Source organism: Coregonus lavaretus, assembly GCF_964263955.1.
Source record: "Coregonus lavaretus genome assembly, contig: HAP1_SCAFFOLD_535, whole genome shotgun sequence".
NCBI classification, from domain to species: Eukaryota; Metazoa; Chordata; class Actinopteri; order Salmoniformes; family Salmonidae; genus Coregonus; species Coregonus lavaretus.
In genome coordinates, this window is record NW_028162090.1 from 170366 (window position 1) to 193851 (window position 23486).

General features: G+C 43.2%; 1 pseudogene across 1 annotated transcript in view; it reads right to left on the bottom strand.

Moving 5' to 3' along the window:
* Positions 1–23486, bottom strand: part of LOC311116536 (utrophin-like) — a 275197-nt pseudogene that overhangs the window by 120278 nt on the left and 131433 nt on the right. Inside the window, exons 18-19 of the transcript in view lie at positions 18245–18417; positions 4205–4361 (exon numbers count right to left, since the gene is read on the bottom strand). The product of the transcript in view is annotated as an utrophin-like (transcript). The remainder of the gene's footprint in view (positions 1–4204; positions 4362–18244; positions 18418–23486) is intronic.

Sequence of the window (23486 nt, forward strand, 5' to 3'; positions counted from 1 at the left end):
ATTTTACGACCTGCCCATCCAGGTACAAATGGTGCTAATCAATCACACAGACAGTGTGATTAAACCACCTTAGCGTAGCTATTCGGAATATATTAGCTTCAACTTTGGCTTCTATAGCTTAACATAGGCTGTGTAAATATGTTAGCTTGGCTTAGCCGATCAACTGACGCTAATATTAGCAAAATGAGGACAACAACACTCTCGAAACTTAAGCCTCCACAAACAGTGAGTTAATTAAACCCCTTCTAAACCAGTAAATAGCACACACACTCCTAATCACTCTTTTTAATTATACACTTCACTCAGTTTTAATGATATACTTATATACAACATACTGCTGTAGCTTCTCTCCACACTGAGAAGAAAAAGACAACTGTTGCAGGGAGATAAAAGTAGAGAGAGCGATTAAAAAAGTGCTCTCTTCTCGTCCCGCTCTCTCTCTCTCTCCCCCCTACCCCTCTCTCTCTCCCGCTCTACAATCCGTTAATTTAATAAAGCTGATTGATGAGTTTAATCAGTGGGACGCTTACACAGGACCTTTTATTGGATAATTGAATGTGTGATTAATAAAAGCTATTATCAGCAGACAAAAACACAGACACAATCGACACACTCACTGGAGAAGAGCACTGTCGGACAACTCCCGCCCCGGAATAACAAATTGTCTTCCTTTCTTCCTTTACCGCCCTTTCATTAGTTTACATGAATCTATATGTACTGTAAACAACTAGCTGTATTCATAAAAAAAATTGATAAATTATGTTGTTGACTTGGTGATATAAGGATTGCTACGCCCCCAAAAAAAATGCAATGGTTATATTGTTCTCTTTGAGTGATTCAGAGTATCCAACTTCTCTTTAAATGCAATGGTTATATCGTTTTCTTTGAGTGATTATGAATATCCAACTCTTTACGCCCTTCTACGCTCTTCATCTCAATCTCTCCACCTCCTCCTCTGCTTCTTCGCCTGTCTCTCCATTAACATCATCCTTCACTCGCTCTCTCCTCTCTCACTTCTTCTCCATCACTCTCTCTGTCTACTTGATTTCTCAGACCGTCATTTCATCATCCTTTTCTTCCTGTCCTTTCCACTCTACTCCAGGCCTCCTATATCTTCCTCTTTATTCATGTAAGTGGCTTAGCTTACCAACTTTTCTTCCTTCCTTCCTTCCTTCCTTCCTTCCTTCCTTCCTTCCTTCCTTCCTTCCTTCCTTCCTTCCTTCCTTCCTTCCTTCCTTCCTTCCTTCCTTCCTTCCTTCCTTCCTTCCTTCCTTCCTTCCTTCCTTCCTTCCTTCCTTCCTTCCTTCCAGACATTCCCCTGAACATTCCTAAGCCTCCATTCAGACATGCCATTTCCATATACCCATACATTTACTGTATGTATAGTAAACTTTAAAAAAATATAAACACATGTAATGTGTTGGTCCCATGTTTCATGAGCTGAAATAAAAGATCCCAGAAATGTTCCATATGCACAAAAAGCTTACTTCTCTCAAATGTTGTTTACATCCCTGTTAGTGAGCATTTCTCCTTTGCCAAGATAATCATTCACCTGACAGGTGTGGCATATCAAGAAGCTGATTAAACAGCATGATCATTACGCAGGTGCACCTTGTGCTGGGGACACTAAAAGGCCACTAAAATGTGCAGTTTTGTCACACAACACAATGTCTCAGATGTCTCAAGTTTTGAGGGAGCGTGCAATTGGCATGCTGACTTCAGGAATGACCACCACAGCTGTTGCCAGATAATTGAATGTTAATTTCTTGACCATAAGCCGCCTCTAATGTTGTTTTAAAGAATGTGGCAGCACGTTCAACCGGCCTTACAACCGCAGACCACGTGTATGGCGTCATGTGGGCGAGCGGTTTCCTGATGTCAATGTTGTTAACAGAGTGCCCCATGGTGGTGTGGTTATGGTATGGGCAGGCGTAAGCTACAGACAACGAACACAATTGCATTTTATCGATGGCAATTAAAATGCACAGAGATACCGTGACAAGATCCTGAGGCCCATTGTCGTGCCATTCATCCGCCACCATTACCTCATGTTTCAGCATGATAATGCATGACCCCATGTCACAAGGATCTGTACACAATTCCTGGAAGCTGAAAATGTCCCAGTTCTTCGATGGCCTGTATACTCACCAGACATGTCACCCATTGAGCCTGTTTGGGATGCTCTGGATCGGCGTGAGGCAAATGGTGGTCACACCAGATACTGACTGGTTTTCTGATCAACACCCTTTTTTTAAGGTATCTGTGACCAACACATGCATTTCTGTATTCCCAGTCAAGTGAAGTCCATAGATTAGGGTCTAATGAACTAATTTCAATTGACTGATTTCCTTATATGAACTGTAACTCAGTAAAATCTTTGAAATTGTTGCATGTTTGCGTTTATATTTTTGTTCAGTATATATTCCTGAATTTTAATGGATGAGTCCTGGGTGGATAAATCTTTGAACATGTTCCAATCCGTATTCTCAAAACAATCATGCAGCACTGAGTCTTCATCCTCTGTGTTGGTGGCTCCCTCTTGAGTTGCTTCTTGTAGGCGGTGAGTAGGAACAGAGAGACGTGATCTGATTGGCCGAAGTGGGGGACGGGGGATGGTTTTGTACGCATCACGGATGTTTGTATATACATGGTGTAGCATATTGTTTCCTCTTGTGGGGCAGGATACATGTTGGTGATATTTTGGAAAAATGTGTTTTAAACGTGCTTGGTTAAAATCACCCATGACAATAAAGACTGCTTCTGGATGAGAGGATTCTTGCTGGCTAATGATCTTGTACAGTTTGCTGAGGGTCGCCTTGGTGTTTGCTTGTCGCGGTATGTACACAGCTGTGTTAATAACACACGTGAATTCCCTCGGCATATAGTGGGGTCGGCATTTTAGCATCAGAAACGTTGCCTTTGGTCATCTTGGTTAGCAGCAAAAGATAAGCACGCTGTGCGGGGAACAAAGAAGTGGATGTAGTATTCCAGATCTGGGAGGCTGAGAGATAAGTGTGTAGCTTTCGGTTCCTGATCCAGAAGTGTTTGTCGGTCGTATTTATTGCACAAACATTCTGAATTTACAAAGTAATAATGAACGCAAAAATAGCCAAAAAAAAGCAAAGTCGAGCAGGAACCGGCAAGACTCTGCACTGCCATCTCTCGAGTACCTTGTACATATACTGTCCATACTGTCTACACACACCATTTATACACAGTGTACAAAATATTAGGAACACCTGTTCTTTATATATATATATAAAGTACAAGAAATTAAGAAACCCCAACGTCAGAGCAAGCAATATCAGAAAGAGCAATGTCAGAATATATATATATGTTCTGACATTGCTCTTTCTGATATTGCTTGCTCTGAGGTTAGGGTTTCTTAATGTATTGTACTTTTTGGATAATGTGTGTATTGTTATTATATTGCTAGATATCACTGCACTGTTGGAACTAGAAACTTGCGATAACATCTTCAAATCTGTGTATATGACCAATAAACGTCGATTTGACCTCTGCACTGACACACAAAAACACACACACAAACACACACACACCATTACAGAGTTGCAGTGGTAGACGTGTGTGTACTCTCCAGGTGTTTGTGTGAATTAAATAACAGCCTTCTGAATAAAATGGAAAGGCCAGAGAAACACATTACTGTGTCAACAGCAACAATAGCAGCAACGACAGCAGCTGCAGACAGGCTTAAAACATGACCAGAGGCTGAATCACAACTCATAAGGGTAATTTCATGTATTAATGCACAGTAACCACATTGCTGTTTATACTAAAGAACCACAAACTAGTTGTTGGGATTTTGTTACATTTACCATATTGTAGTAGTCATAGTTGTGGTTTTGTTGTAGTTCTATGACCGTGTTACTGGTTGTGGAGCAGTGGTTGTGTTATGGTAATGACGGAGCAGTGGTTGTGTTACGGTACTGACCGTGTAGTGGTTGTGATACTTTACTGACCGTGCAGTGGCTGTGTTATGGTAATGATGGAGCAGTGGTTGTGTTACGGTACTGACCGTGCAGTGGTTGTGTTACGGTACTGACTGAGCAGTGGTTGTGTTATGGTAATGACTGTGTAGTGGTTGTGTTACGGTACTGACCGTGCAGTGGCTGTGTTATGGTAATGACGGAGCAGTGGTTGTGTTATGGTACTGACTGAGCAGTGGTTGTGTTATGGTACTGACCGTGCAGTGGTTGTGCTGCTGCAGCAGGGTGGGGACATCTCCTCCTATGGGCATCTGTTTGGCCAGTTCCTTATCCTTCAGACAGATCCACCTCCACAGCTCCTCCAGCAGGCTCAGCAGATGACTCCAACGCTCCGCACTCGCCTCCAGGTGAGCCCTGGAAACACATGGTCATAACATGGTTAAAACATGGTTAAAACACAGTTACAACCCGGTTAAAATATGTTTCCAATACGGTTATAACATGGTCGAAACATGGTTACAAGAATGTTATGATATGGTCAGGTCCATCTCCATGTAAAAAGTAAGTTGCATGAGTCTTGGCTTAGCTAGTGCGTGCCAGAACGGCTCATAGGACCAGCAGCCTCCTATCTCCTGGGTTATGTAGTGTGAGGCACAAGTATACCCGCTGGACAGGACGCTAGTCTATCGCCTGACCTTACCCCCAATCTATCTCCTTAATGCTGAGTAAGCAAGCAGAGACGCACTAGGTCCCATTTTTAAAGTCTTTACATGGTATGATTCAGCCGGGGATCGAACTCCCAACCTTCCAGTCTCAGGGCGGACACTCAAACCTCAAGGCCACTAAGTTGGTATCTGCATATAAGCAGAAGGGTAAACCAGCCATACAACTCCAGGTGGATACTAAAACAGAATAACATGGTTAGACCATGGCTAGACTGGTGAGGTTGGGGTGGATGGGTGTGTCAACCATTACAGTTGGCCGCATTTCAAAGTAGCAAGTTTTCTGGATAACTCTTGTCCAACATCTGGAACCATTAAGACCAGGACACAAGTGAGCATTAGAGGGACAATCTCCTCTCTCTGGAGGGCAGCCAAAACCACTTCTATTGGAGTGTGTGTGTGTGTGTGTGTGCGTGTGCGTGTGTGCGTGTGTGTGCGTGCGTGTGTGTGTTGGTGCATCAAAGTGTGTGGGTATACAGAATAATGTGTATTATTCAGTGTGTGTGTTCTTAAATGTTTTGTTTTGACATCCTCTGCTCGCCATAATGCGTCTGACCATTATGTACAGCAGCACAGTCCAATAGCAGCTACTCTTAATATTATTATGTACAGTAATTAAGACATAATGTGCTCTAAATAACACACACATTGCAGCACACACGCGCACACAACCTGCTGACAGCTCAGCCTTGCCTCCCTCCCATAGAGATACACTGAGTTACATGGTGTATAGTGAATAATAGTGCTCTTACGAATATGCTGTTACCTTCTATCTTTAGATAACTTTGCAGTGTTTATGTCTTGTTTCACTCCATCTGTGTCTCTTTTGCCCCCTAGTAGTATTAATATTATTATTATTAATATTAATTGCCATTTAGCAGACGCTTTTATCCAAAGCGACTTACAGTCATGCGTGCATACATTTTTTGTGTATGGGTGGTCCCGGGGATCGAACCCACTACCTTGGCGTTACAAGCGCCGTGCTCTACCAGCTGAGCTACAGAGGACCACAAGTAGTTAGGTCTTTCAGGCTGTGAAGTGGTGATCTTCACCTGCTCCTCCCGTCTCCTCTCATAACATATTTTACCCTCACTCTGCATCTATCCCTCCATCTATTGTTTTCAATCACGTTGTAACCTTCCTTCACTATTCCTCACATATTACTTTTCTCCTTTGCTCACCACACCCTCTCTTCCCCTTCATAACCCTTGCTCCTTTCAACATCTCTATCTTGCCCCTGCCACCTTTGTAATATTCATATGTGTCAGCATACTGAATTGTAATTGGATGCATTATACTGTCATATCATACTGTGCTATGATTGGTTAAGACCACCCAGGTGGTGAGGTCATTCTAAAGATGATCATGGCCAGAGACACATGGACATGCCAGTTATAGCTAGTTAATAAAGAGCTACGTTTATAAATATCCTGTCGTCCTGCATTTTATTATTTTGTACAAAGCATACAAAACAAGACATGTAAAAGGACTAAAAGATGGATTTTGCTGGAGTTCCTTCACCTCGAATGGATTGGGGGTCTACAAATCTACCCGATGCATGGCGTAAGTTCAAACAGCATGTGGAGCTGATGTTCACGGGTCCTCTGAAGGAAAGAGGAGAAGAGGAAAAGTGCAGCTACCTGCTCCTCTGGATCGGTGAAAAAGGGAGAGACATTTACAACACATGGACACTTACCGAGGCTGAATCAAAGGTACTGAAAACATACTACGATCGTTTTGAAGCATATGTTGTGCCAAAGACCAATACAATTTTTGCTAGGTACAAATTCCATGAGAAAGTACAAGGCGCTAGCGAATCGTTTGAACAGTTTGTCACTGAGCTGCGTCTGCTTGTGAAAGACTGTGATTATGCAAACAAGGATGAGATGGTCAGGGACCGTATTGTATTTGGAATACACTCACCGCGAGTGAGAGAGAAACTTTTGAATGTTGGATCAGAGTTAACACTGGACAAAGCTATCAACATAACCAGATCTCACGAGCTAGCACAGGTTCAGATGAAAACCATTTCAGGCGGCAGCACGAGCGCATCACGTGAACAAGCAGTGCACGCAGTCAGGAAGACATCAAAGCACACCTCCAGTGCCCAGAGAGCATGTTTCAGAACGGAGACAGACAGAACTCCAAAACAGAGCGACACAGACTCCAAACGCCCCAAAACATGTGGATATTGTGGATACAAAGTACACGGCGAACAGGGGAATTGCCCAGCTAAAGGCAAACAGTGTACTAAATGTGGAAAATGGAATCACTTTGCAAAAGTGTGCAGAGTTTACCGTGGAAAAACTGTACATACAGTGAGTGAAGATGAAATGTCAATCAAAGAGTCAAATGCTGATGAACTGTTTATTGATTCAGTGACACAGAAAAGTCAGATATCAGAGACAGAGCAAGCCTTTGCTGACATTGAGATAGGAAGACAAGGCACAGAGCTAAAATTCAAACTAGACACTGGTGCACAAGTAAACATTATTCCTCTGAGTAAGTACAGAAGCTTGACATCTGAGTGTGAGCTACAGCCCACCACGCGCAGACTGACTGGTTATGGTGGTGAACAGCTCCCAGTAAAAGGCACATGCACTCTCAAATGCAAATACAAGGAAAGGGACATGATGTTGGACTTTTACGTTGTTGACACTCGAGCACCTGCAGTGCTAGGTCTTAAAGCATGTTTAGACATGGACCTTATCAAGCTAGTTTTATCAGTGACAGCACCAGTAGAGATAGAGAATGTCATGGAGGAGTTTGCTGATGTTTTTACAGGAATAGGACTATTCCCAGGAGAATGTACCATTCACCTTGACCCAGACGCAACCCCTGTGGTCTACCCACCGAGAAAGATTCCACTTGCTCTCCGCGCCCGTCTGAAGAAAGAGTTGGAGAGCATGGAGCAATCTGACATCGTCACCAAGGTTACAGAACCGACGGATTGGGTCAACGCGTTAGTGGTGGTGGAGAAACCACGCACAGGCAAGCTCAGAGTATGTCTCGACCCAAGAGACTTGAACAAGGCTATCAAACGCCCCCATTACCCCTTACCGACGCTAGATGGCATCACACACAAGCTAGCGGGCGCACGCTACTTCAGTGTCATGGACGCCAGATCAGGCTACTGGGCTATCAAGCTCACAGAAGAGTCATCTAAGCTCACAACGTTCAACACACCGTTTGGACGCTACAGGTTCCGTCGCCTGCCTTTTGGGATTATCTCAGCCCAAGACGAGTTTCAGCGAAAGATCGACGAGGTGTACGAAGGCCTCGACGGAGTCGTGGCAATTGTGGATGACATCCTTGTCTATGGTCGAACCAAAGAGGAACACGACAGAAACCTCAACGCGATGCTGCAAAGGTCCCGCGAGAGAGGAGTCCGGCTCAACCCCGAGAAGAGCACAGTCGGCGCTACAGAGGTCAGCTACTTCGGGCATCTTCTCACAGCGAATGGAATCAAGCCAGATCCGCAGAAGATCTCAGCCATAAAGGAAATGGAGCCACCAAAGAACCGTGCAGAGCTGGAAACAGTGCTTGGCATGGTCAACTACTTAGCCAAGTTCGCACCCAGCCTCTCCAATGCTAATGCACCCCTGCGTCAGCTGCTAAAGCAGTCCAGTGAGTTCCTCTGGGACAACCAACACGACATCGCTTTCCAGAAAGTGAAAGACTTGATCACGAGAGAACCAGGACCAATCCTTGCCTACTACGACCCCAACAAAGAGCTAAGACTCCAGGTGGACGCGTCAAAGTATGGACTAGGGGCAGTGCTACTGCAAGAAGGAAAACCCATCGGCTACGCTTCCAAATCTCTCACAGACTGTGAAATCAACTACGCTCAAATCGAAAAGGAGCTGTATGCCATTCTGTTCGGATGTAAGCGTTTCCATCAGTATGTCTATTTTTTTTATAATTTTTTTTATTTATTTCACCTTTATTTAACCAGGTAAACCAGTTGAGAACAAGTTCTCATTTACAACTGCGACCTGGCCAAGATAAAGCAAAGCAGTGCGATAAAAACAAAAACACAGAGTTACATATGGTTACAAAACAAAGTCAAAAATACAACATAAATACATATAATATACAGTGTGCAAATTTAGCAAGTTATGGAGGTAAGGCAATAAAATAGGCTATAGTGCAAAATAGTTACAATTTAGTATTAACACTGGAATGATGTGCAAGAGATGATGTGCAAATAGAGATACTGGGGTACAAATGAGCAAAATAAATAACAATGTAGGGATGAGGATTGAGGAGTACACCACATCAGTCACTGGCTTCATCAATAAGTGCATCGATGATGTCGTCCCCACAGTGACCGTACGTACATACCCCAACCAGAAGCCATGGATTACAGGAAACATCCGCACTGAGCTAAAGGGTAGAGCTGCCGCTTTCAAGGAACGGGACTCTAACCCGGACGCTTATAAGAAATCCCGCTATGACCTTCGACGAACCATCAAACAGGCAAAGAGTCAATACAGGTCTAAGATTGAATCATACTACACTGGCTCTGACGCTCGTCGGATGTGGCAGGGCTTGAAAACTATTACAGACTACAAAGGGAAGCACAGCCGCGAGCTGCCCAGTGACACAAGCCTACCAGACGAGCTAAACCACTTCTATGCTCGCTTCGAGGCAAGCAACACTGAAGCATGCATGAGAGCACCAGCTGTTCCGGACGACTATGTGATCACGCTCTCCGTAGCCGATGTGAGTAAGACTTTTAAGCAGGTCAACATTCACAAGGCCGCAGGGCCAGACGGATTACCAGGACGTGTACTCCGAGCATGTGCTGACCAACTGGCAAGTGTCTTCACTGACATTTTCAACATGTCCCTGACTGAGTCTGTAATACCAACATGTTTCAAGCAGACCACCATAGTCCCCGTGCCCAAGAACTCTAAGATAACCTGCCTAAATGACTACCGACCCGTAGCACTGACGTCTGTAGCCATGAAGTGCTTTGAAAGACTGGTCATGGCTCACATCAACAGCATAATCCCAGAAACCCTAGACCCACTCCAATTTGCATACCGCCCCAACAGATCCACAGATGATGCAATCTCTATCGCACTCCACACTGCCCTTTCCCACCTGGACAAGAGGAACACCTACGTGAGAATGCTATTCATTGACTACAGCTCAGCATTCAACACCATAGTGCCCTCTAAGCTCATCACTAAGCTAAGGATCCTGGGACTAAACACCTCCCTCTGCAACTGGATCCTGGACTTCCAGACGGGCCGCCCCCAGGTGGTAAGGGTAGGTAACAACACATCTGCCACACTGATCCTCAACACGGGGGCACCTCAGGGGTGCGTGCTCAGTCCCCTCCTGTACTCTCTGTTCACCCATGACTGCATGGCCAGGCACGACTCCAACACCATCATTAAGTTTGCCGACGACACAACAGTGGTAGGCCTGATCACCGACAACGATGAGACAGCCTATAGGGAGGAGGTCAGAGATCTGGCCGTGTGGTGCCAGGACAACAACCTCTCCCTCAACGTGACCAAGACAAAGGAGATGATTGTGGACTACAGGAAAAAAAAGAGGACTGAGCACGCCCCCATTCTCATCGACGGGGCTGTAGTGGAACAGGTTGAGAGCCTCAAGTTCCTTGGTGTCCACATCACCAAAGAACTATCATGGTCCAAACACACCAAGACAGTCGTGAAGAGGGCACGACAAAGCCTATTCCCCCTCAGGAGACTAAAAAGATTTGGCATGGGTCCTCAGATCCTCAAAAAATTCTACAGCTGCACCATCGAGAGCATCCTGACTGGTTGCATCACCGCCTGGTATGGCAACTGCTTGGCCTCTGACCGCAAGGCACTACATAGGGTAGTGCGTACGGCCCAGTACATCACTGGGGCAAAGCTCCCTGCCATCCAGGACCTCTATACCAGGCGGTGTCAGAGGAACGCCCTCAAAATTGTCAAAGACTCCAGCCACCCTAGTCATAGACTGTTCTCTCTGCTACCGCACGGCAAGCGGTACCGGAGTGCCAAGTCTAGGTCCAAAAGACTTCTCAACAGCTTCTACCCCCAAGCCATAAGACTCCTGAACAGCTAATCATGGCTACCCGGACTATTTGCACTGCCCCCCCACCCCATCCTTTTTACGCTGCTGCTACTCTGTTAAGTATTTATGCATAGTCACTTTAACTCTACCCACATGTACATATTACCTCAACTACCTCAACTAGCCGGTGCCCCCGCACATTGACTCTGCAACGGTACCCCCCTGTATATATAGCCTCCCTACTGTCACTTTATTTTACTGTATATATAGCCTCCCTACTGTCACTTTATTTTACTTCTGCTCTTTTTTTCTCAACACTTTTTTTGTTGTTGTTTTATTCTTACTTTTTTTGTTTAAAATAAATGCACTGTTGGTTAAGGGCTGTAAGTAAGCATTTCACTGTAATGTCTGCACCTGTTGTATTCGGCGCATGTGACCAATAAAATTTGATTTGATTTGATTTGATTTGATGAGGTAGTTGGGCGGGCTAATTTCAGATGGGCTGTGTACAGGTGCAGTGATCGGTAAGGTGCTCTGACAACTGATGCTTAAAGTTAGTGAGGGAGATAAGTGTCTCCAGCTTCAGAGATTTTTGCAATTTGTTCGAGTCATTGGCAGCAGAGAACTGGAAGGAATTGCGGCCAAAGGAGGTGTTGGCTTTGGGGATGACCAGTGAGATATACCCGCTGGAGCGCAGACTACGGGTGGGTGTTGCTATGGTGACCAATGAGCTAAGATAAGGCGGGGATTTGCCTAGCAGTGATTTATAGATGGCCTGGAGCCAGTGGGTTTGGCGACGAATATGTAGTGAGGACCAGCCAACAATAGCGTACAGGTCACAGTGGTGGGTATTATATGGGGCTTTGGAGACAAAACGGATGGCACTGTGATAGACAACATCCAATTTGCTGAGTAGAGTGTTGGAGGCTATTTTGTAAATGACATCGCCGAAGTCAAGGATCGGTAGGATAGTCAGTTTTACGAGGGCATGTTTGGCAGCATGAGTGAAGGAGGCTTTGTTGCGAAATAGGGAACCGATTCTAGATTTAACTTTGGATTGGAAAAACTTAATGTGAGTCTGGAAGGAGAGTTTACAGTCTAACCAGACACCTAGATATTTGTAGTTGTCCACATACTCTAGGTCAGACCCATCTAGAGTAGTGATTCTAGTCGGGAGGGCGGGTGCAAGCAGCGTTCGGTTGAAGAGCATGCATTTAGTTTTACTAGTGTTTAAGAGCAGTTGGAGGCTACTGAAGGAGTGTTGTATGGAATTGAAGCTCGTTTGGAGGTTTGTTAACACAGTGTCCAATGAAGGGCCAGATGTATACAAAATGGTGTCGTCTGCGTAGAGGTGGATCTGAGAGTCACCAGCAGCAAGAGCGACGTCATTGATATACACAGAGAAAAGAGTTGGCCCAAGAATTGAACCCTGTGGCACCCCCATAGAGACTGCCATAGGTCCAGACAACAGGCCCTCCGATTTGACACATTGAACTCTATCTGAGAAGTAGTTGGTGAACCAGGCGAGGCAGTCATTTGAGAAACCAAGGCTATTTAGTCTGCCAATAAGAATGCGGTGATTGACAGAGTCGAAAGCCTTGGCCAGGTCAATGAAAACGGCTGCACAGTACTGTCTATTATCGATCGCGGTTATAATATCGTTTAGGAAGTTGAGCGTGGCTGAAGTGCACCCATGACCAGCTCGGAAACCGGATTGCATAGCGGAGAAGGTACGGTGGGATTCGAAATGGTCGGTGATCTGTTTGTTGACTAGGCTTTCAAAAACTTTTGAAAGGCAGGGCAGGATGGATATGGGTCTGTAACAGTTTGGATCTAGAGTGTCACCCCCTTTGAAGAGGGGGATGACCGCGGCAGCTTTCCAATCTCTGGGGATCTCAGACGTTACGAAAGAGAGGTTGAACAGGCTAGTAATAGGGGTTGCGACAATTTCGGCGGCTAGTTTTAGAAAGAAAGGGTCCAGATTGTCTAGCCCAGATGATTTGTAGGGGTCCAGATTTTGCAGCTCTTTTAGAACATCAGCTGTCTGGATTTGTGTGAAGGAGAAGCGGGGGCGGCATGGGCAAGTTGCAGCGGAGGGTGCAGAGCTGGTGGCCGGGGTAGTGGTAGCCAGGTGGAAAGCATGGCCAGCCGTAGCAAAATGCTTGTTGAAATTCTCGATTATTGTAGATTTATCGGTGGTGATAGTGTTTCCTAGCCTCAGTGCAGTGGGCAGCTGGGAGGAAGTGCTCTTATTTTCCATGGACTTTACAGTGTCCCAAAACTTTTTGGAGTTAGTGCTACAGGATGCAAATTTCTGTTTGAAAAAGTTAGCCTTTGCTTTCCTAACTGCTTGTGTATATTGGTTCCTAACTTCCCTGAAAAGTTGCATATCGCGGGGGCTATTTGATGCTAATGCAGTACGCCTCTATGGACGACAAGTCATTGTGGAATCAGACCACAAGCCCCTCGAGTCAATCATGAGGAAACCGTTAGCCGCAGCCCCGCCAAGGCTACAGAGAATGATCCTTCAACTACAAAAATACGACTTCACAATCACTCACCGTCCAGGCAAAGACATCCCTGTCGCAGACACACTCTCCAGGAAGTTTCTTACCTACAAGGACAGCAGCCTCAGTGAAGGCATGGACATGCAGGTGCACACTGTGTACAGCAACTTACCAGTTAGTGACACAAAACTGAAGGAGATCCGAGCAGAAACAGAAAAAGACACACAACTCACACAGCTGAGGAAAGTCATACAGTCAGGATGGCCTGAGGAGAGGAGAAAATGCCCTCAGAGCGTCTCAGAGTTCTGGAACCATCGTGACGAACTATCACAGATCAACAGAATAATTTTCAAAGGAGAGAAAATTATCATTCCTACCAGTCTCAGAAAAGAGATTTTGACAAAGATCCATGCTGGACACATGGGCATGGAAAAGTGCAAACAGAGAGCACGGGACATTTTGTTTTGGCCCGGAATGTGCAAACAAATAGAGGACATGGTTGGTAAATGCCCCACCTGTCTTGAACGACGCCCCTCAAACACCAAAGAGCCAATGTTACCTCACCGTATCCCAGACCGACCCTGGCAGGTCGTGGCAACCGATCTGTTCACGTGGAACAACGAGGACTACATTATAACAGTGGACTACTACAGCAGATACTTCGAACTCGACAAGCTTCACAGCACCACATCTGCAGCTGTGATACACAAGCTGAAAGCAGCCTTTGCCAGGCATGGCATTGTAGAGACTTTAATATCTGACAATGGGCCCTGTTACAAATCAAATGAGTTTGAATCCTTCACAAAAGCATGGGAGTTCACACACGTCACCACAAGCCCACATTACCCTCAAAGTAATGGCCTTGCTGAAAAATCTGTGCAGATCGCTAAATCACTCATGGACAAAGCAAAAGCAGACAAGAGAGACCCCTACCTCAGTCTCCTTGAATACCGCAACACTCCAGTTGACAACTTCAAATCACCAGCCCAGCTGTTGATGAGCCGCAGACTTCGCTCAATCCTTCCCAGCACCAACCAGCAGCTGCAACCTGAGGTCGTCAGCTACAAGGAAGTGCATGCAAAACGTGCACAGAGGCAACAACAGCAAAAGCGATACTACGACAGGTCAGCCAGACCACTGCCACCACTGAACGACGGAGAGTCAGTTAGAATCCAGGAGCATGGCTACTGGAAGCCAGCAGTCGTCATCCAACCAGCTGACACTGAACGTTCATATCTCGTTCGCACCGCAGAAGGAGCGGTGTACCGCCGCAATCGTCGTCACCTACTGAACACAAAAGAACAACACACTGACGAGATGATCTGTTCCCCTGAAAGAGAACGGGATGGACTAAACACAGACACAACACAACATACACCATACTTACCTGCAACACCACAAGAACTGTTGACTGACACAGAAGCATGCTCAGCTTCATATCACACAAGGTCAGGAAGAGAGGTCAAGCCTAGAGCTGTCCTAGACCTGTGAAATGTCAAAGGGTGTAGGTGGATCGCTGCCCTAAAAGAGTTCCAGACTGTAAACTTGTTATTGAAAGTTAACTTGAAATGCTTTGGTATGGTATTTGTTTGATATGTTGAGATGTCATTGCTACAGTGAAAAGCTGAGTTGCTGAGAAATATTTGTTCTAAAAGTAACAGTATGCTGAATCATTGTTTGTCTGTTATGTTGATGCAGTTGGTGCAGTTTAAATGGTTACTTACCTCGAGTTCAAACTACAGAGCATATATTCAAAAGAAACGCTTTATTGTTGTACATATTTTTTATTTTTTTTAAAAGAAGGGGGATGTAATATTCATATGTGTCAGCATACTGAATTGTAATTAGATGCATTATACTGTCATATCATACTGTGCTATGATTGGTTAAGACCACCCAGGTGGTGAGGTCATTCTAAAGATGATCATGGCCAGAGACACATGGACATGCCAGTTATAGCTAGTTAATAAAGAGCTACGTTTATAAATATCCTGTCGTCCTGCATTTTATTATTTTGTACAAAGCATACAAAACAAGACAACCTTCACTGTCTCCCTCCATCTCTCTTTCACTCCATCAATCTCTTTCACTCCATCAATCTATTTCACTCCATCAATCTCTTTCACTTTATTTATGCCAAGGTTGTGGTCACTCCTCCACTGTTCAGGCCCTGAAGAGTTCTGTGGCAGCATATTGGTTCCAACTCTCACCGGAGGCATATCTCATGTGTCCAAAGTAAAGCATGTTCTAGCTACAGTTTATCGAATGGTTTCATCCACATGTTTAGACAACAAACAAGTCAGCATGGTTATGACATACACTCCCTGCATATCTAAATGAAAATTATAATTGATTGTAATGGATTAGTCATGGTCAACTATAAATACGAGTGTGTTTCATAAGACCAGCACTGCAGTAAGTCCAGTTGATGCTTTAAGGGAGGAGTGAGTGTCAAGCGGATGGAGTTGCAGTGAATGATTAGGATATGAAAAGTCTTGGACAGCACTTTTCTTTAGAGGTTGAGTGTCTGCACTTTTTTACTGTATGTTGGGAGAATGCTGCATTACTGACTGTATTTAGACTTCCGAATACTACAGGGTTATGATGCTGATCCTATATTACAGTAGTATATTACAGTAGCAGACCTGGGTTCAAATACATGTGTATTTGATTATTTGTAATTTAACACTAGAAAACGCTGGGCCTTTCAGCCTATAAGTATCCACTAGAGAACGTTGTTGGGCATCATCATTAGCATACACCTGGCCTCGACAGACACCCCTTCGAGCCAATGACGAGTCAACATTCTAACAGTCTAATAAATACATTTCATATATGCTTTCGGAAGAATAATCATTTGGTTGTGTTTATGAAGGTCTTGGGTAACATTAGAATACAAACAAATAATAATTTAATGGAACATAATAGCATTTTCATTAGTTTATGTTACTGTAAGGCAGGGTTCCCCAAGTTTTCTGCGCAAAACAAAAATACATTTTTTCAATTTTTATTGTTGGACATAAAAGACTAATAACACCAGGAAATCAGCTCCAAGTGATAAAAATGTTGGAAATCTGTTCCCAAGTATTCCCACACATAATAAAGAGACACTTGATTGTATATAAATGTAAGCAAGGTTTGAAATTATTATGTTTTAGTCAAATATTATATATGTTTGGGCTTCTTGCGGTCAATTTGCAGTCTTCAAATAATTTTTAATTATGTTCTGGCCCCCTGACCATCCGCTCAAGTAGAAAATTGGCCCGTGGCTGAATTTAGTTGATGATCCCTGCTGTATTTTTTATATTTAAAAACGAAAAACCACTAATGGCAAGTCTTAAGAAACATTATGGAAATAAGACAATTTATTTCAAAAGAACAGGACAGCATATTTTAAGTTGTATTATGTTACTAATCTTTACTTAGTAGCCTGAGCAATGCTGCCACCAGTGCTCACATGCTTTATGCTTGGACAGCGCGGTTATTCTTGGAAAAACTTATATTTTGAAATAGAGCTCATCTCTTGAATTTTGAGAGTTATTTGACTAAAGTAGAAACTGTAGAATCTGCTCTTTCTGATACTATATAGAAATCAAAATGTCTTACCTGCATTTGACTCTGGAGGAGGAGTTGAAAAAGTGGTGCTCCTTTCCCTGCCTCTCAATTCCAAGCTACGCCCATCTCGTCATGTACAATTTGACAATTGATAATATTGTCACCCATCAGACTATTGTCAATTTATTCATGTCTTAGGCTAATTCTATTATTATGTGTGAAATTAGTTTCGGTATAGTTTAGGTCTAGTTTCGATGGGCTATTAGCTGCGCTGGCTGACTGGCATCATTTACTTCAACTCACCCAGTCTCTAAACAATGATAAAGGATGAATTGCATAAAGAAATATTTGTGGAAATATATTTATGATTAGTAATCAAGTTATAGTAAGTAACAGTCCTGTAACATATTTTACAAAGTAAAATGTAAAAGAGAATGATATCAACCCGCAAGGCACGCGGTCAAATTAGCCATAAACATCAGCGCCAACTCTTGATGCATAACATAAATGTAAAGAATGAATTGCATAAAGAAATAGTGGAAATATATCCATGGAAAGATATGAAAACAAGAGTCATTTATAGATTGTATCGACCCTGCATTGTCTTATTTTAATCTCGCCGAGGGGAGATTACATACCATTTTCAGCCTTTCTTAATAAAATAATTAGACCGCCTTCAATGACAAATTATTCATCATCATTACACTATTGTTCTAAATCACCCTCTTCACCCTCCTTATCATTCAGTTAATTCATATTCAATTGTGAAGTAACGTGCACAATTTCAGTTTCTATTTCATTTACATCATTCATTCAGTGAGGAGAGAAACACATTAGCGCCTGGCTGGTTACCAATGTCCTACAGCGCATTTGTCTTGGCCCGTTAAGGTAGGAATAGGTGTGAAAAAAACAGGTAAACAGGCTTTAAATACTTTTCTGTTTGTGATTAAAAGATTCTGACTACTGAGCAATGTAAAATACAAATATTTAGGAAAAGTCAGGGAAGGAGCAGGACGTTTGTTTGTTTTTTGCAGATTTTTCGCCTATGGCTGTTCTAGTGTTAAATACTTATTTTCTGTGTATTTGAGTACTTTCATATCATGTGGCCCGAATCAACTACTTCTATTGGAAGTATTTTAAAGTATTTTAAAATAATTTCCTATAAATAGCCTACTATTTGAAAACATTTTCAAATATGATTTCAAATACTATTTTCAAATACCTGGGTTAAATGCATGGGAGTGTATTTGAGTAAGTGTATTTGAGTATTTCCAAATACATTCCAATATTCAAATACTTGTCTTTACAACAAAACAAAGAAATCAGAATACTTACTTCGAAATGTATGTAAAAGTAATTGAGAAATAGTATTTCAACCCAGGTCTGTACAGTACTGACCATATGTTATCAGTATGTTACAGTACTGACCGTAATATGTCAGCAAAGATGTGTTGTTTAGTGTTATGGTACTGACCGTATGTTGGCAGATTTGGTCTTGAGGTCGCTCCAGCGCTGGTTCATGTCGTCCAGTCTGTGCTGCAGAAACACTGCCTCCTCAGAGGTCCCCAGGGCCTTGACCTTCTTGGGCTTATTCCCGTCCACACTCTTATAGATATCATTATGGGCATCGATCTCTGCCTGGATATCCTACAGGGAAACAGAGAGAGGTTTTAGTTTGAACAAGTCTGTTATTACAGTGTTACATAAAATACAGAGCTTCAAAGCTGCACACACATCATTAAAAAGTCTAATCAAAATCAACAAAATACTGTGCTTGTCACTTTCTATTAGCTTTACAATGGTGGGGATGGAGGAGGGGAGGGAGAGAGAGAGAGAGAATGATGGAGAGAGACCCATATGAGTGTGCTAGCAGTGTGTGCAACTGCAGAGGCATGTCTGGAGGGAGAGCTAGCGAAGCAAAGAGGCAGCAGTTTAAACATTTTTCGAACGTACCCTAGTTACTCTGGACTCTTGGAAAATAAACTCTTTCCAAACTCCTCTGCCTCCCAATAGAGAACCAATTCATTCGAAACCCCCTCCACACCCTAACCAAGCGTTGCGGGTTTCCATACTAATACTCTATGTGGGCCCTACAGATTAAGAATTTGGAAGTGTGTTTGAATGTGTGTCTGTGACTCATCTGTGAGTGTGTGTGTGTGTGTGTGTGTGTGTGTGTGTGTGTGTGTACTACCAGAGGCTGACACAAGAGGTGTATCCTGTCAAACTGCTCCATTTCTCAGTAAACTCAGGCCATTTTTAAGTGGGAGAGAAAAGGACACACATATAAACACACATATACACACACACACACACACACACACCATGAACACTCAAACAGAGATACACACACACTAAAAGAGCTCACACAGTGTACTCATATACTGCCAAACTGCCATGCATACAGAGCTAAGCACCAACAGAAAGCAGGCAAACCATCCCTTTCACACAAACAGGCATGGCCGACTGGTGACTGACTGCACATGACTACACGTGACAACAACATGTGACATTAGGTCAAGTATTTTGGGAGTATGTTTTCAGAAAGGCTAGAATACACGTCACACAGTGGTAGCCTGTCTGTCTGGCATACTCAATGTCTAACCCCTGTCATTCACATGGAAGGGCAGGGCTCTCCAACCCTGTTCCTGGAGAGCTACCGTCCTCTAGATTTTCGCTCCAACCCTAATCTAGCACACCTGATTCTAATAATTAGCTGGTTGATCAACTGAATCAGGTTAGTTACAACTGGGGTTGGAGTGAAAACCTACAGGAGGGTAGCACTCTAGTAACAAGGTTGGAGAGCTCTGTCCTAGGGTCTAGGTAGAAGATAAAAGGTTAAGAGAACATAATAATTCCATGCAGAAGCGTTAGAAAATAAACTAATTACAGTTTTTTTCAATTGCTTAAGCACAATTTTGAAAACAGGGCCCGGTTTTTCAAACCCCTTCACACAATTAGCATAACACTACACCAAAGTAGCACAACACCTCAGATAATTTGCAAAATGGAACACTTTTGTCAAAACTCTACAATGTCTTATAAAAACCTTATTTTGTTGTCATAACATAAACCCAACCATCATATGGTCTGATTCTGTTTGAATCAGTTAAACACTCCTGTGCTCAACCTAAAACACTTTTAGCATTTACACAGAGAAAGTGTAAAAATAAATTCACCAACACCACATGACACCAATTGTGCAGACTAATGAAAATATGTATTTATTTTCATGTACTCAAGTCAGTTAGTACTGAACATTTCAACAAAACATTCATAACAAAACATTTTCCAGTTTTCATACAGTATAACTGAACGTACCATTGTACTGTAAGCTTACAGTAATACTGTAACATAAATTACATATACAGTTCAGTACCGAATAAAAAAGAAAAATAACCTAAACATCTCTCCGTCTAGCTGGATCTGGCCACAGGGCCTCATCAACATCACAGGCTATATTTTCATTTGCAAGGCAACGTGGGAAGAATCTTTTGGAGTGACGAATCCACCCTTGTATGGATGCTGCTTCAATTTGATCACATGCTTCCACCATAGCTTGAATGAGGGCCATCTGGACATAGGGCCGGGGATCATAAACCTTCCACCGCCATGCTGAGAATAACTCCTCGATGGGGTTTAGGAAGGGGGAGTATGGTGGAAGGTATTGAACTGTAAATTGTGGGTGTTGATGAAACCGTTTTGGACCAGAGCAGAACGATGGAAAGCTACATTGTCCCAGACGACAATGTATTGCATCTGGTCCCTTTGGTTTGCTGCTGTGATAATATTGTGTAATCTGTCAAAAAATGTAAGAATGAGGTCAGTGTTGTAAGGACCCAAGTTGGCATGGCAGTGGAGGACCCCATTCTGTGTAATGGCAGCACAAAGGGTAATGTTACCCCCACGTTGCCCTGGTACATTGACAATAGCCCTGTGGCCAATGATGTTTCTTCCCCTTCTTCTCACTGTTGTCAGGTTAAATCCAGCCTCATCAATGTATATAAACTCATGCAGGACTTCCTCCGCATCCATTTGCAAAACTCTCTGAAATACAGCAAAAGATCACATTGTGTAGATCAATTTACTGTAGGTCTGCTATACAGTAAAATTACATGTACAGTAAAAAGGTTATGTGTGCAGTACACAATAATACAGTCAGTGAACAAAACGTACCACCACATATTCACACCGCAGGCCTTTCACCCTGTCTGAATTTCTTTCAAATGGCACTTTATACAGTTGTTTCATCAGAACTTGATGTTTTTTAAGGATACGTGCTATTGTTGACAGAGAGACCTGTTGGACATTATTGAAAATTCGGTGATCATTGACAATATGGGCTTGAATTTCTCTAAGTCTGATTGCATTATTGGCCAAAACAAGGTTTATGATCTCTCTCTCTTGCTCCTGTGTGAATATGGGGCCCCTCCCTCCTTGGTGTTCTCGACGTTCAAACCTATGTTGGCCAAACAAAATACATGTAGCTTACTGTAAAATGATACAGGAATAGTTACCAAAACTGTTGATATAGTACATGCAGTAAGCTATAGATTTTCTGTTGACAGAAGATACGTTTCTCACCTGTGCTCTTGACGAAATGTCTGAACTATTGATGCCACCGTGTACCTGCTTAGGTTAGACTGTACTCTCAGTCCAGCCTCCCTCAGTGTTAGTCCGTGGTTTATTACATGGTCCACAATTGTAGCACAAATTTTGTTACACAGATTTGGTTGTCTTCTTCTTTGTGCATGTCCTACCCCTCCTCCAGATCTTCCTCTCCCTATCCCTCTTCCTCTTCCTCTGACACCGTCCATTTTTTTTTAAGACAGGTGAACTTACCTGTTGCCTTTTTATAGTGCTTAAACCTGATTGGTGTGTCTACAATCAAGCACCAGTGTGTGTGCACACCTGGTGGCTGTGTTTAACCAATTGGTTCATGGGTGTGTTCATTTGAAAGCCTTTGCTTTGAAATTGCAAGGAAATGACATCATGATACATTTCTGTGTCAAATGCATACAAATCTGTTTAGTGTTTTGCAAATCACTGTGTGTAATGTTTTGCAAAAAGTGTGAAGCTGACAATGTGCTTACAGTTGTGCAAATCTAGGCCGGTGTTTTGCTCCTTGAGTGTAAGGTTTTGCTAATTGTGGGAAGTTTTAATTTTAGTGTGTAAGCAATTAAAAAAAAACTGTAATTGGACAAGTGGCAGATTATTCTCAACTAGCCTAGGGTAAAGGAGAGTTATTTTCACAAGGGATAGAGGTGAATGGCCCTACTATGAATCTCTCTCGCTCTCTCTCTCCATCATAGTAAACTATCTCCCCACCACAAAACAAATTACTAAAGGTCATAAGGAGAGATAATTCAGAGAGAAACAGGGGGAGAAAGAGTGTGTGTTTGAGAAATAGCGAGAGAGAGAGAGAGAGAGAGAGAAAGAAAGAAAGAGACGTTGTGCCAGTGAGTCAGTTGGATGTGTTCCAGCTCATTCCCAAAGTGATTTTGCTCTTTAACACTTTTTCTTCCAGGGGAAGTTGCTGCCGAGGTGATGCTTGGATTACACACACACACACACACACACACACACACACACACACACACACACACACACACACACACACACACACACACACACACACACACACACACACACACACACACACACACACACACACACACACACACACACACACACACACACACACACTAGTGCAATGAAATAGCTTTCTCATTGAGTGGTGACACGGGCACATGCATACTTAAACAAGTGCTACCACCGTGAATGGCTACTTTGAGAGAGGGACGAAATATGAAGGAGAGAGAAAAGCCAAACATGTTTCCTCAACCCAAGCTGAGGTACTCATGGGGGCTAAACAAACACATAACGAGACACACACACACACACCTTTCAGCGATATTCTTACGAGGACACTGTAGATGAGGGTCACATATGGCTGCAATTTCAGCAGCGAGGACACACACACACACAGAGCCATTCCTCTAGACATTCCATGGCTGAACCACTACTCAAAAAACATTACAATACCTCCACTGTGTTTAGGAATAGATTAGCCATGTCCATATGATAGCTGTGGCACACACACATCATCAACCAAAGCCATGTATTTTCTCGCTCTTCAGACACAGAGCAACAGCAACAGCATATGGATAGTGGATAATGGATTTGTCCCTGTCACACACCCAGTAATGAATGGGAGATTGGCTGGCTGTGAGCAGCTCAGACAACAGACACTGTCCTCAGGGGGCCTAATGTTACACATATTTTGGTTTGCAGAGGAACAAGGTATTAGAGCTGTACCTATCAGAGGAATGGCTGACTGACAAACACACACACACACACACACACACACAAGTGCACACAGGCACACACACACACAACGGAAACTAAAAGAGCTGTCAGAACGTTAGTTTATCAACTAGCAGCTTTGGTAAACGAATACTGGACACACACATGCACCTTGAACCCAGAAGTGGCAAAACCTCTAGGAAGACAATAATAAAGCACTACAGCGTTCCAGACATCTGAGACCAGAGCACTTTAAGAAATATCAGTCTCCCCATGCGTTACGCTGTACCCCGCCACGCTCTGGGCACTCTAATAATGTTGCTGCCGTGATAAAAGCTTTAATGAGTTCAATAATTACTCCTCATACTTCATAAACCTACTTCACTCAGATTGCCCGACTTTATACTACACAG